Raw genomic sequence first — 15,468 nt, 5'->3', positions numbered from 1 at the left:
ACTTAGATGTAACAAACGTGTACGGATCGGCAATGTTTTTCAACGTAGCATAGTGGGGCACGTGTAGATTCTGAACGTCTACATACGCGAATTAAATTGGCAATCCAGTCCCGTTTAATTTTCACCCGACGAGTACGGCGTAACGTTTCCCTTTGATCCAAAAGCACGCCCCTTAGGTGAAGAGCAAAAATTTTTAATGCACGTCGTCGTTTGCGAACGAGAACAACCGCTCGCGCCTGTCCATGCATAATTCCGAAGCTGCGGGCTTTAGAATCACCCGCTCGGAATGTGTTTACGGCGTTGCATTATGTACACGCAATCTTCTCCGCTGAATATTCTACTAGGCAGAGCTCGCCTCCGAATTGCATGTTCTTGGCGAGGGACTGTGCGATATAGCGTTATAATTTTATAAAAATATTTGCATAATTCTTAGTTCTTCCACGTTAACGCGAAGAAAATGGCTACCACTTCCTCGGCCCGTTCGTCGATTGTGCGGATTTTTGGGTCCCAAACCGAGTTACCAAAATAAGACGCTTATCCACTACCACACGTCACCGCAATTCTAGATAGTCTTCGCGGTGCAAAATTGTTGAGCGCGAAAGACACAAAATCTGCCTATTGGCAACTGTTTGTGGAAGTATCGTAGGGAATATACGGCAATTACTGTTTCCCGCAGAGGGCATTATTATTTTAGAAGAATGCCGTTTGGGTTAATAAACGCCCCTGCTTGTTTGGAAAAGATTAATATACCAAGTCATTGGAGTCGATTGAGAGCTATCGAAAAAGACGCGTACCCACTACCGTATGTCACCGCAATTTTAGATAGTCTTCGCGGTGCAAAATTGTTGAGCACGAACATCTGCCTATTGGCAACTTTTTGTGGAAGTATCGTAGGGAATATACGGCAATTACTGTTTCCCGCAGAGGGCATTATTATTTTAGAAGAATGCCGTTTGGGCTAACAAACGCCCCTGCTTGTTTGGAAAAGATTAATATACCAAGTCATTGGAGTCGATTTAGAGCTATCGAAAAAGACGCGTACCCACTACCGTACGTTACCGCAATTTTGGATTAACTTCGCGGAGTAACATTTTTGAACACAATGGACATAAAATCTGACTATTGGCATATTCCCGCGAAGGTAGGGAATATTCGGCATTGACTGTCCCGGCGGAGGACTATATCATTTTAAACGCATGCCATTTGGGCTAACAAACGCCTCTACTTGTTGGCAAAGACCAAGGGCAGTTAGGAGGCTTTAACAATAGATCAAAGTCTCGGTTGGAAGGTTTACTTGAGGTCAAGTTTAAAGCAATCGGAGAAGGTGGAACATGAAATCATTTTGTTGTCTGATACTAGTCCAATTAAACAGCTGTACTACCCCGTTTCGCCATTTAAGCAAGAGATCATCGATGCGTAGGTAAAGAAGATGTTTAACATGGGCGTTTCAAAAAGTGCTTGCTCATTCTCCGTGTTATTAATCCCAAATTCAGTCGTTTTTGTATGGATTTTAGAGCCCTAAACCGGGTGACTAGAAAAGACGTTTACCCACTACCACATGTCAAGACAATTTTAGATAATCTTCGCGGTCCAAAATTTTTGAGCACGATGGACATAAATCTGTCTATTGGCAAATTCCCGTGAAGGCATCTTGTAGGGAATAGATGGCATTAGTTTCACCGGCAGAGGGCTTTATCTTTTTAAACGCATGCCATTTGGGCTAACAAATTCCCTTTCTTGCTGGCAAAGTTTAATATACCAAGCCATTGGAGTTGATTTAGAGCCCTTTATTATTATATTATAATATTACATTATATTTTATTATATTATTATATTATATTATATTATATATATTTAAAGTAATGGGAGAACGTTGAACATGAAGGTTTCCTGATATTAAGTCAATTAAACGGCCGTACTACCCTGTTTCGCCATTTAAACAAAAGATCATCGATGCGGAAGTAACACAGATGCTTAACATGGAGTGATTGAACCTTCAAAAAGTGCTTGGTCGTCCCAGTTTTATTAGTTCCAAAATCATGAGGTAAAGAGCATCGTTTTTGCGTGGATTTTAGGGCGCTAAACAGAGTTACCAAAAAAAGACGCATATCCACTACCATATGTCACCGCAATTTTAGATAGGCATAGGAAAATTTTCTTGAAGGTACCTTAGTAGGGAATAAGAATATTGTTTTTGTGCGGATATAAGGGCCCTAAATCGAGTTACCAAAACATAAAATCTGCCTATTGGCGATTTCCTGTGGAGGAATTTACTGTTTTCCACAGAAATTATCATTTTAAGCGCATGCCGTTTGGGCTAACAAACGCCCTTAATTTTTTATATCCTGCATAATACTCTTAAAGGTAGGTTTCGATGAAACCAATTGTTTTCGATCAACTCCCAACCTCCCAGCGGGATCTATTCCTTCGTATCTTGAGGGCGGAGTGTCTTAAGCGGAATCTGTTTGCGGGTTCAAATGCGAATATCTCGAGAACGAAGCGTTCGAATTTGCCATGCGACCATGCGTTGGAAAACACTCGGCGAACCGCGTCGTCGATTTGTGAAGTCCGAAATTAATTTTGCGGTTGAAATTCTTTTCTTAATCCACTCACATGTCTCTTTGAAAACAAAGACACTTGAAATTGCTAGGGTTTCGTCTAGCAGAGAGAGTTTTAATGGAGTTCTCTCGAATTACAGTGCGATCGTTTTCCAAATCCTCCGGAACGGTCTCGAAATCCCATTCCCGTTATAGTGCGAGCGAAAACTATCGATTTTTCGGTTGAAATAAAACGAAATCGCCGTCGTTAATATTTTCCGACGGAAATTTCGTAGCGGTTAAGCGAAAATGTTCCGAGATAGAGTCTGTAAATGACTCCTAACACCGCCGTTAGTGCCATATTCTAATTCGGTGAATGTGTTGCTTTTTTTTCCAGCTGGTGATTATTACGAAAGTTAAATTGGTCGAGCCCGCCCGATCGATACTCGCTTCCGTTGAAAAACGCACGCATCTGGTGAGGCCGATGATCATTTTTCGGAAATTCGCCAATTGCATCCCCCCCCCCCCCCCCCCCCCCCCCCCCAATGTACCAAGTTCAAAAATTCCGAAGTCGTGAGAAATGCTTTCACCGAGGATAGCTTCTGAAGAAGTTGTGATGTTACTATATTTATTTCTCCCGAGATCGGGTTAATTAGCGGTTCTCTTGACTCACCCCGTACACGGAAATCTTTATGTAAATTGAACGAAGACGCCATAAGGGACCAAACGCGCGCGATGAGAAATCGAACACATTTTTCTTCCTCCTCCGTCGCGACAGCGAGGCTAATTACGTTTTATGGCGTTTCTATTTCTGTAGATTTCGCTCTTGAATTTAATTGAATTTTTGAGTAGCAATAAAAAAAATTGGTATTCGTTTGTGTGACCACACTTCGTAAAATTTACGAGTGCGCATTAGAGAGAAAGGAAAATATCCATCTATAAATACTTTCTTTTTAGTGTAAAGTGTGTGACAGATTCATTAACTGCCCGTTTCGAAAATCAATCATTCGTGCGTCGCTTCCTTTCGAAATTCGAACGTAAATCTGATCGTTTCAAAATTTCTCGTTACGTAAACGAATTAAAAATAGCTCGTCTAAGGTTTCGTAACTATAGGCATATAAGGATCAGAAATAATTATTAGAAAAGTCATTTCAGTTTCTTGGATGTTTTTGAAAAATACATTTTTATACAGTGTGTTCAAAATATGAATAAATAGCATTTCTTGCAAACGTCTCAATCGCCCTTTGTGAGTACCCTCTTCCGACAATCCGTTCTTGAGGTATAAGTGAATATACCCGATCACCATAAGAGGTCGAGGAGGAGGGCTATGGTTGATAGAAATTAATTCCTTTCTTTGAGTCCTTTCATTAGAGTACCATGAAGGATAAAACTAGTTCCCCCCCCCCCCTCCACCCCGTACCTTGATAAGAGGACAGAAGGAAGGGCAGTAATTGGTAAAAAACGGTTCCTTTCGTTGAGACCTTTAATTAGAATACAGAGAGGTAAAATTAATTTTTAACATAACATATTGCATAATTAGGTGCTAATTAAGTGCCCTATTCCTAAATTAAATGCTCTTTTTTTTAAATTATTACATGTTTTGCCAGGTTCATATAAAAGCAGAACACTACCTCAAAAAACCAAAAAAATGAAAAGTGAACTAACCATAATTAGGTGCTAATTAAGTGCCCTATTCCTGAATTAAGTGCTCCTTTTTTTAAAATTATTACATGTTCTGCCAGGTTCATAATTTAAAAAAAAAGGAGCATTTAATTCGGGAATAGGACACTTAATTAACACTTAATTAGCACCTAATTATAGTTAGTTCACTTTTCATTTTCTTGGGTTTTTAAGGAAGTGTTCTGCTGAGTTCATTTGAACCTGGCAGAACATGTCATAATTTAAAAAAAAAGGAGCATTTAATTCGGGGATAGGACACTTAATTAGCACCTAATTATAGTTAGTTCACTTTTCATTTTCTTGGGTTTTAAAGGAAGTGTTCTGCTGAGTTCATTTGAACCTGGCAGAACATGTAATAATTTAAAAAAAGGAGCATTTAATTCGAGGATAAGGGCACTTAATTAGCACCGAATTAGCACCTAATTATGCAATATGTTTGATTGTGTTCTGCTGACCTTGCTCTGCTAGGTTAATGGACATCTTGTAAGAACTGTTTAACTCCCTAGATGGTGTCCACCGATTTTACGCATAAAATTAAGAAAAAATTAAAACTAAAAAATTGTTGTTGACACTAGTGTCGGATTGTAGTGTCATCAGACAAATTTGAATTTTAAACCAACGTATTTAGCACAAAATTTCAAATTAGAGGCAATAATTAGCATATAATTACAAATAACAAATGAAAATTAAAAAAATGGATTTCATACTAGTGTCGGGTTGTGGTTTAGTTAGACAAATTTGAATGTTTTATTAATGTAATTACCCCAATTTGAAATTAGGATCACATAATTACAAAAAATAAAATTAAAGAATTTATATGCCGACACTTGTGCCTGGTTGTGTGTTATCAGACACACTTTTTGTCAACATAATTAGCACAAAATTATAGGAAAATGATAGTTAATAAAAATAATAATATACTGATACTAGTGTCTGATTGTAGTGTAATTAGATCAATTTAAATTTTGAATTAATGTAAGTAATTAGCACCATATTTCAAATTAGGTGCAATAATTAGCACAAAATTCAGACACACTTGAATTTGTTATCAATGTGATTAGCACAAGATTTAAAATTAGGAGTAATAATTTGCACAAAATAATTAAAGTTAAAAAATTGATGCTGACACTAGCGTCTGGTCGCACTGTTATCAGACAAGTTTAAATTTTAAATCAATGTAAGTAATTAGCACAATATTTCAAATTAAGAGCAAAAAATTAACACAAAATTCAGACAAACTTAAATTTTCTATCGATATTAGCTGTAATAATTAGCACAAAATTACAAAATAATTAAAGTTAAAAAATTGATGTTGACACTAGTGTCGAGTGGTAGTGTCAGAGCAATAATTAGCACACAATTAGAAAGTGATTAATTAGCACAAAATGGCAAAACAATGATAGTTAAAAAATTGGTGCTGACACTGGCGTCTGGTCGTACTGTTATCAGACAAATTTAAATTTTAAATCAATGTAAGTAATTAGCACAATACTTCAAATTAGGACCAAAAAATTACCACAAAATTCAGACAAACTTAAATTTTCTATCGATATTGGCGGTAATAATTAGCACAAAATTACAAAATAATTAAAATTAAAAAATTGATGCCGAGACCTCTAATTAGGCGCTATAATTAGCACAAATAAGCACAGAATATTACATAAATGGAAGTTAAAAAATGTATATTCCGAAACTAATGTCTGGTTGTAGGTGTCATCAGTTAAATTAATTACAATCTAATTAAATTATTTCGCGGGTCAATTAATTTAATTAGCGGTTTGATTTCGCGAAAATAAATTTGATTCTCGGTTCATTAATTTAATTCGCGTATGAATTAATTTAATTTGGCGGTTCGATTAATTTAATTCGCGGTACAATAGAACAAATAATTAATTACACACAGGCAAGAAGAAGAGAAATTTAAAAAATGGGACATGTAATTTAAAATATTATGTGACGTCATTCACTTGCGCTCTATCAATCTCTAACTCATTGCGTCTATCTTTTCTCACTTCACTATTTTAAAATAGAATTTTGAAATTAATTTAACAAAATAAATTTTAATTATCAAATATATAACATACAGAAACAAATGAACAAAAACGTGACAAGCACAATCGAAAGTTACAATTCAAAGTATACCCATTTCCACACCACCGTGGAGGTAAAGTTAATGGCGCGTTTTTTTTAACTTGGTATCCCCTGTAGGCCTAATCCACTGAATATTTACAACTTAATACTAAATATTTACACTGCACGTATCTAAAGAATCATCAAATTGAGTAAAAGATTACTCTTCAAATACGGTCTGTATAATATCTGGCAAAATATGTGCACAATTCCAACGGCCTCTTTACAAACCCTGTACAGTCAGTATGTAGACTCATGGCCGAATCTCTAAAAGAACCCAAGATCGGAAGCTTGTTTATCTTATACCAAACCAATTGAGGAAAGTTCAGTATGCAATTATTTCAAAGAATTGGGACCAATTGGCACGAATCGAGGCGACCTGACATCAATTGACGAACGAGAAGAGCCCATCTGTCTTGTCTCCATTTTTTTGTTTTACTCAATGGACATTTGACACAGAAACGCCCGTCAAGCTCTAAATAAACATCGCTACTACGTTGAAAACAAATAATCGTTACACTTGCTGTTATTTTAAGAGCTATTTATATTCGAAATTACAAAAGAAAAACTCTACAAAATTGGAAGTTAGCCACGTTCCTCGAACATCAATTCGATATCTTGGGATTTGTTTCGTTTGTAATGAAAGGAAAATTACTTGCCGCCGATCAGCGGGCGTTTGTAAAACATTTCGTGTTCCTCGCACTTCGATAATCCATCTAAATCCGGCGTGTGTAATTAAAACATGTCAGACTTTCGCACTTTGTAATCGAGCTAGACGTAAACAGTTTGGGGAGTTTTCGAAGTTTAAGCTTTAACAAAAAAAGTTTTGGGGGATTTAAAAATTTAGCAGGCGACGAAAGAAACGTCGATCATTCGCTTTTTGGTGAAAATGCGAGGAAGGAGACGCGAAAGCTTTTAGGTTTATTTTTACTGTGCGGCAAATGTGCGAAAATCATACTTCAAAGTTTGTTTAGCGATCAATTAGTAATCGTGTTTACATCGTCGTCTACACAGATGATGAAATAGCAATCGATTAAATCCCGCCAAACGGCCCAATTATTTTCCGCAAACCAAACCAAACGGAAGCCTTAATAAAAACCAATTTAAATCAGTGCTATTGTGCTTCAATTTCCGGCTGCATGCAGCAGAGTCTTACTTGAAAACTTTCAGGTCTCGTAGTTTATTGACATACCATTGTCTTCAGAATTTTCCAAGCCAACTTGGACCCCCCCCCCCCACTATGGTGAATCAATTTAAGAATTGTATCCAATTTATGAGTTATTTAGTTTTTCATGTCGCAAGCACAAAATTTAGAGCTCGTTTAAATCACTAGAAGTCTTAAATTTATTATGGAGTGACTAAGTCTACTTTGGATACATCCCCCCCCCCTCATTATTTTTTCAAATTAAATTTTGAATTTGTTCTTTTTCTAGTCCTTCTGGGCTATCTTTTCAATTCCAACTCTTATAGATAAAGCGCATTTTTTTTAAACCGAAATAGCTTTTGTTTTGACCCTTTGTGAGTACCTTCCGACAGTCCGAGGAGGACTATGGTTGGTAGAAATTAATTCCTTTCGTTGAGACCTTTCATTAGAGTACCATGAAGGATGAAATTAGTTCCCCCCCCCCCCCCCCTCTCCTCCTCCACCCCGTACTTTGATAAGAGGACAGAAACAAGGGCAGTACTTGGTACAAAACGGTTCCTTTCGTTGAGACCTTTAGTTAGAATACAATGAGAGATAAAATTAATTTTTAACACCCCCCTCCCACCCCACCCCCCGTCGCTCAGCAGATTTTCTTGTCTACTTTCCTTTCTCTTTCATTTGCCAAAGGTTTCCTTTTAATACGTTAAATTACTGAAGAAGTCCATCACATTTTTTCCTCTTTGTTTTAGTACCTTTCCCATCAACCTATGTCACACTGTCCCCCCCCCCCCCATTGAGACTTTTGTATCACCCTCTTGTTCCTCTACATGCCCCCTTTCCTATAAGATCGAATAGGAATTTCCCTTCTTTGTTTCATTCTTTACCTCTCGTGCTCTTCTTATTAACCTCTTTTTGTTTTTCTCGAACCCCCTTTTCCGTCTCCTTCCTTTTCCCGTTTTCTTCTTCTATTCTTTTCCTCCTCTAAAGTCCACTCCTTCTTCTACACTTAATCCTTGCTTCTTTGTTCTTGTCTCCCACCATTAATTTTCTGGTCATTTCACCTTTCCCCCTTCTCTTTGCTTTTTGCCACGTCCGTAATTTTTGGTGTACTTCCCTTTTCTCAAACATTAGCTCGTGATTCATGTGAATGTTGCTTTCCCTTACACCTCGCAATTTCTGTTTCCTTTTCCCATGTTAAGTACGGGTTATGGTTCACTCTCTTTTTCAATTGTTCTTAGCCCTTTTTCCTTTCTTACACCCATCATCTCCGTTTTAATCTATCTGTCCTTTATCCCGTATGGTGCTTGCTTCAAGCCCTCCATCGTTTTGTTATTTAGTTATTTCCTCTCCTTGTCTCCTTCCATGACGTTCTCTTTGTTTAGTTTTTTACTTCCTTCGCTACGCCCGTTGTTTTTCTTGCTGATTCCACTCGTTTTGTTCTGGGGACCTTATCAACTTTTTTACCTCCCCCAAGTGACTGGACCAGTGGGAATGGTTACCAGGATTGCCAATTCTATCGGCGGCTCCCTATTCTTCCTGTCTACAGGATTGGATGGGGAATGGGACACCGGGGTGGCCGATTGCGTACGGCGTAACACTGCTGGATGCTGACTTGAAGCCTTGTTGCGTTGGCGGTCCGTGCAATTTTTAGCGCATTTTTTAAGAATTAAAAAAAATGTGCGATTGCTTGCGTTTTGCCTGTCCGTCCGTCCGGACCCACTTCTGCCTACTTCTAGGGGAATGATCCTAGAGTCTTGGCTGTCTAAAAGCCCCCCCCCCACGTATTATTTCTTGATATGCTGTTTTTGAAAGTAAAACTTGCATAACTTTTACACACGACAACCAATTGGTGCCAAGTTAAACTTTAGGAAATTGAGGGGGGGGGGCACATGGGTTTGTACAAACTATAACTTTCGAGATCAGTGAGCGACGGGGCCTGAGGGGGGGGGGTTAAAAATTAATTTTATCTCTCATTGTATTCTAATTATAATTAAAGGTCTCAACGAAAGGAGCCGTTTTCTACCAACTACTGCCCTTCTTTTTGTCCTCTTATCAAGTACAGGGGGGGGGGGGATGGAACTAGTTTTAGCCTTCATGGTACTCTAATGAAACGTCTCAACGAAAGGAATTAATTTCTACTAACCATACCCCTCCTCCTCGACCTCTTATCGTGATCGGGTATATTCCCTTATACCTCAAGAACGGATTGTCGGAAGAGGGTAGTCACAAAGGGCGATTGAGACGTCTGCAAGAAATATGTCTATTGGTGATGTCAAAACAAACAATTTATACTTGTTTACATAGGAACCCGGAGAAGGGTGCGGTTTTTGTCGTTTGGTAGGACCAAGAATTCTATTAAGATCGTACGGTCCATGAGGCACTGGCACCGTAGTAGTTAGCACGGTGGTAGAGTGTGGTTTCCCGTCGACCATACATACAGGGTTAGGAAAAATTACCAGAACCGTCGATTATTTCAAAATATACAGGGCTAATCAAAAGTTTCTTATATAGAAGTTTTAGGGCTCTTAAAAATGTACACATCCGGGATAATTTGAAATATACAAGGTCGCCCACAAAGTTGTGGAAATTTATAGCTAATTTTTTTTAAACGGAACATCCTGTATATTATTACGTATTTTGATTGTCGACTCAAATTTTAACATTTCTTTGTTAACCATAAATGTCTATGCCCCCCTTGACTCCGCAGACGTGCGCCACTGACCACAATTTTAAAGTATGTAGATTGATATCAAACTTTTTATAATTTTTAATGCCATAAAGAGATTCAGATACAATTCCCACTCTGTATATTCATATTAGTTTTGTACTCTTTAATTAGAGTTTTTTAGAGAAAAATAAATCCGATATTTCAAGCGGATTGCAGTGGTTAAATCACCTGACTGTGTGTGCGGAAATAGCTCTAATTCAAGCAAGAGTTTCCACAAATTGAGCACACTTCGAGTTGGAGAATGCATCTATACATTATTGATATAAAAAGGTTCGATTCCCGCCACTAAACCATCCGCCCGTTGTGATCAAAGCAATCTTTGACAGAAAGTGGCGCCCGTGCAGGGGGCTAAAGTGGCGCGACGTGCAGGGAACAGAAAATGTCAAACTTATTCATAAACTTTGAACTCGTACAAGTTTTTATCTACGTTGCCCTTAATATACGAGATTTGCATAGACGAGACAATGCGAAAGATGGCGCTCCCGCTTCCGAAAAACTTGAATCGTTTAAGCTGAAAGCGGATTAGGCACGCGAATTCGTGTCTCGGATTTGTGGTTATAATTTTGTTTTTAACGTAATTGAATAATGGCCACGAACTGGCATGCGATGTCATTTTTCATTTTTGATTCATACTAATGGGACTTCCGGAAGCGATTAGGTATAAATACTTTTACAAAATCACGCCGTATAATTAGCACAAAACAATTTAGTAAATTCCTCACGAACTTGCGGTTATATTTCAGATTTACCGGCCCTTTTAAACTAGCACAATAACGTCGTAATAATTAATGCGTTTAAAGGCGGCAGATAAAAGAAGACTTGCCATAAATTATGTATAAGTACACCACAGTCGAAATCTCTTCATTTATTAAACATTCCCTTATTGTCCCTAATTTTTTATACGCCCTTATTCGAACGTGAAGGCTAGGGGTTGTATTTGAGGTTTTATTTATTTATTTTCGCTTTTGTTGTCATTTCCCTTGATATTTATTAAACATTCGAGTTTTCTATGCCCTCTATTATCATTTTGTAAATTTACCCAAATCCCAATAAAGGAACAGTTTATTTATCTTCAATGCTAGGTTTCAGGAGGTTTGTTCTCTTTCGCGATTGTAAGTACAATCTCTTGTCGAGTTACTGAAGGATTGTTTGTGGATTGGGGTCTTAAATTTGATTGGGTGTTAAAAAAATAGATGCGCCCGCTTGTATCGCGATAAGACAAAACTAATGGGTTGTAGGTGACCGTCTAACTGAGTCAGGTCCGGGTCGTCATTATGCAGCTTGAAATAAATCCTATTTTTTATTTTTTCACGTACATTGAGCAATCTCTTGAAATTTCCTTTAAGAAGTACATGAGTTTCCACCCATTGATTTCTTGTGGTTCGACAACCTTTTCGAAGTACAGCCCGTAATCGAGTCGTATGGCTAGAGATTTTCATCGTTAATAAAGTAAATAAGTATTTGTATGTTCAACTGATTACGGTGCCTTTAGGGGTAATAGCCTCGGTTGACTGAATATTTATCTGAAATAGAACTTAGTAATCACTACGACCGGATTTTGTCACGTAAAGCACATTACGATTGTATTACCGCCCGTCAGACTGACCCCAGCAATTGACAGCCCTCTAAGGAAACCGTACCTCCTCGAAAAAACCCCTTGTAATCAAGAATCTTGCACCAAGACTATTACTCACTTGACTCATCCTTTAATCTCTCTTAAGCTTGCTTGAATTCCACTCTGAAGCCTCGTGCTTGTATCTTAAGTCTTTATTGAGTCACTCGTGGATCACCCTTGAAACCCAATTTTTTTATCAATTTAGTTTTAAAGAAAGAATTCCTCGCCGAACACTTTTGGAATGTGCTCCGAGTCTTTCCCAAAATCACTCCTGAATCTTTTCCTAATCATTCCCGATTGTTTCCTGGACTCTGAATAATTCGAGGATCCCCTAGAATCTTTTATGGATGATCTTAAACCCCTCAAAATTTCTGTGGGGCCCCAAATCTCGAATGATTCTCGAGCCATTCCTCAACTTTGAGTTTCGATTGAATTCTTTTGAAGGGTCTCCTCAAATCTTAGTGAATTTCTAATATTCCCGGACCTTTTCGGAATATGTTACGAATGTTGTCTCATTAACTTCGAAATCCTTGAATCTTAGCTGACCCTCCAGGAGTCTTTCCTAGACGCACTGCTCTTATCTTTCTCGGATCTTTTTTGCACGACCTAGAAGCTTGCTTTGTCCCTGCTCGGGCGCCATGTCCCTAATTTTTTATTTACCCTTATTCGAACGTGAAGGCTAGGAGTTGTATTTGAAATTTTAAACGATTTCTTCTTTTTTTATCATTTCTCTATATATTTGATAAACCTTGAAGTTTTCTATGCCCGCTATTTTCATTTCGTAAATTCACCTTTATTGTTAAACGAGCTCTACCTGAAATATGTCCCTTCTAACAGCGTCTTAGACCTTTCTTCTGTCCGCTAGTGGACGCTTGAACTGTGAACAGGAGACTTTGTCGAGCGCCTGAGACTAACGGGATTTTTTGATACATTTTCGGTTTACGTATTTCCGTATGAAAAAATTAGACGTGTCAGCTTGTCGCGCGATAAAACAAAATTAATGGGATGTACGTGACCGTCCGGATGAGTCAGATTCGGGTCGTTATCAGCATGGGAACTGCTAAGTAGAGGTTTCTGACAAATTGCGACTAGGTTGTCGTGGGTATTTGACCCGTTCGAAAGTGACGAATATTTAAATGCGTATTGATTGCAATTGAGTAAATTGACATGACCCTCAGTGCGCGTTTGCGCAAACTGTTTATTAAATCTATTAAATGTAAAACTTTCCGCACAAGATCTTGTACTCACTAACACTTTCTATTGTTTTAAGGGCGATTGATGGTTTCACTCGTTTGGGACATTTTAAACTTGGTGCCTTCGCGACGAAACACACGAAAAATGTTACGCTCTCTTGAGCACCAACCGAATCGTTTTTCTTACGTAGTCCCTACTCACTTTTTAATTTTCGACACACCCCCCAAATGGGGTTAATTAGTTTAATTAGCCATCTTTAATCATAAACCAATCTGATTCGTCTAGCCCAATTAATTATGTACGCGTAAGTGCCATTTTTGGGCGACCTAGAAACTTGCTCGGGCGCCATTTTGCTAGGGAGATTTCTTTCATCACAACAAACTAAAATGTTTAGTGGCCGGAATCGAACTTTTCTATATCAATACTCGAGTGTATCCGATTTATTGAAACTCTCATGTGGATTACAATGAATCCCTTTGAATTTGCGGCGTTTCCGCGCGGTGTTTAATTAAAGAACTCGAGCGAGGGATTGCGTTTCGACTTTCGGCCGTAAATTGAAAATGTGCTGAATGTACTAATTTCGTATAGGTGAGATGTACGTGATGTCAGTTTAATTAAAATTTGTACTCAAGTTACCAAAACGCGTTAATTTCGCCTCGTCGGGGGATGATGGTAACAAAACACGCGTTCGATCATTCTCCCGTTTCATTACTCTCGCAAATAAATCTTTTGCTACTTAAGCTTTTCCGTTCCGTTTCATCATCTCGCCTACAGCAGATGAGATGCTGTCCGAATTGACGTGATCCTTTCATATTATTCGCATATCAGCTGTAAGACAGAATGCCCGTTTCTAATTAAACTTGGGAGATTCAGACACGTTTATGAAAACGTTTCATTAGATTTCCACCCACCAGCGGTGGTTAATTTCTCTTGTAACACGTGGAACTCCAATCGGGGGGATTTTAAGGGCCAGAATTGAACTTGATTCGAAAAATTCGTAGATTTTTCCTGAATCCATCCGATGTCTATACTAAAATTGTTGAACAAATTTAGTCTCGCCAGTCTCGAACATTTGCAATATAAAAGATCATTTAATCTTGTAAACAATGGCAGTAAAAAAACAAATTGATCTCGGTGACAAAACTTTGATCCCTCGATTCAAATGAGACTCGCACCTCGGATATTCTAGAAAAATGAAGAGCCTTATTATTTAAGCGGAACTTTTCTCTAAATTAAACCCCCTTGAACGTTTTATGTGCGCCATAAATTTAGATCAAGGTAAAAGAGACAAATGTAAATTTTCATTTTTTATGCGAAATTGCGCGACGGTTGTCATTTGTGGGTGGCATGTTTGCGGCGCGATAAAAACAGCGAGTTTAAGGGCGGAATTATAGAGATACAAGATGTATTAAATGAACTCGTTCACTATAATTGAATAGAGTTCTTCGCAGAAAAGGAGACAAAAGAGAACAGGAAACTGGAAACTTTTTTTTTCTAAATCGATTTGGGCTTTTAGTACTACTCGAAATGAAATTTGTCAATTGGAAACTTTAATATGTTTTTTTGGGACAACTAAGAAGCGAGATGTTAAATACAGTCAAAATCATAGTACATCCGTAAGGATTTATGAAATCGAGCTACACGCAATTTATCTAGCTTGACGTTTTGCTCTTTTTTCATTGAAAAGCTCGCCTTAGGCAAAATACCAGACCTCAATTTCGGGATAAAGCCTCGAAAATGCTTGCATATCTGAATCTGTAAAGATACAAACAGTCACTTAATAAAACCGAGGGGGATTTTTTTTTCCCTCAAAAGTTGGGCGATCGATACCGGCTGTCTTGTATAAGTCGATTGTATCTGATGAGATTGAGAGGCAATCCGCTTTTACTTCAATTATTTTCGACCGGAATTCCGCAACAATGCCGTCTCCCCCCCACTTCTTTGTTTTTGTTTTACGCCGCCGGCGGCGATTTTGCGTCAAAGGAAACATTTTCTTTTCATTTTAGTAAACGAAGCGGGAATCGCCGGGATGATCGATTTTCTTTTGTTTGGTATTTTTTTTCTCTCCCGTTAAACGCATTCCTTTATCCGCGTCAACTACGATTTGAGCTTAATGACCCTTAAAAGGACACTTCAAGTCGCTTATCGCATCTGGTCTGTTTCGTGGCATTATTTTTTAGCGTGCTGTGTAAACGCTCAAGGGCTTTTTGTGTCGATTTTCTGTCGGATTACTCGGTAAAGATAGACGAACCATCAATTCATTTGATTTTCTAATTTTTCTCGTCCATGGCGTGGTCCATAAAAGGTCTAAGTAATGCAACAACGATTTTTAATGTACTCGTATGTAAATAAATTAAAACGTCGAGGTGAAAAAAGTAAAATCATGGTACATCCGTACAGATTTTCTAAGTCGCGATAAATTGCGTGTTCGAAATTTAAA

General features: G+C 38.1%; 1 protein-coding gene across 1 annotated transcript in view; it reads left to right on the top strand.

Moving 5' to 3' along the window:
* Positions 1–15,468, top strand: part of LOC116180735 (heterogeneous nuclear ribonucleoprotein L-like) — a 124,082-nt gene that overhangs the window by 85,704 nt on the left and 22,910 nt on the right. The window lies entirely within an intron of this gene.

This window comes from Photinus pyralis, unplaced genomic scaffold (assembly GCF_008802855.1).
Source record: "Photinus pyralis isolate 1611_PpyrPB1 unplaced genomic scaffold, Ppyr1.3 Ppyr1.4_LG9, whole genome shotgun sequence".
Taxonomy (NCBI): domain Eukaryota; kingdom Metazoa; phylum Arthropoda; class Insecta; order Coleoptera; family Lampyridae; genus Photinus; species Photinus pyralis.
The sequence above is the reverse complement of the archived record's forward strand: the minus strand, read 5'-3'. Positions and strand labels throughout refer to the sequence as shown.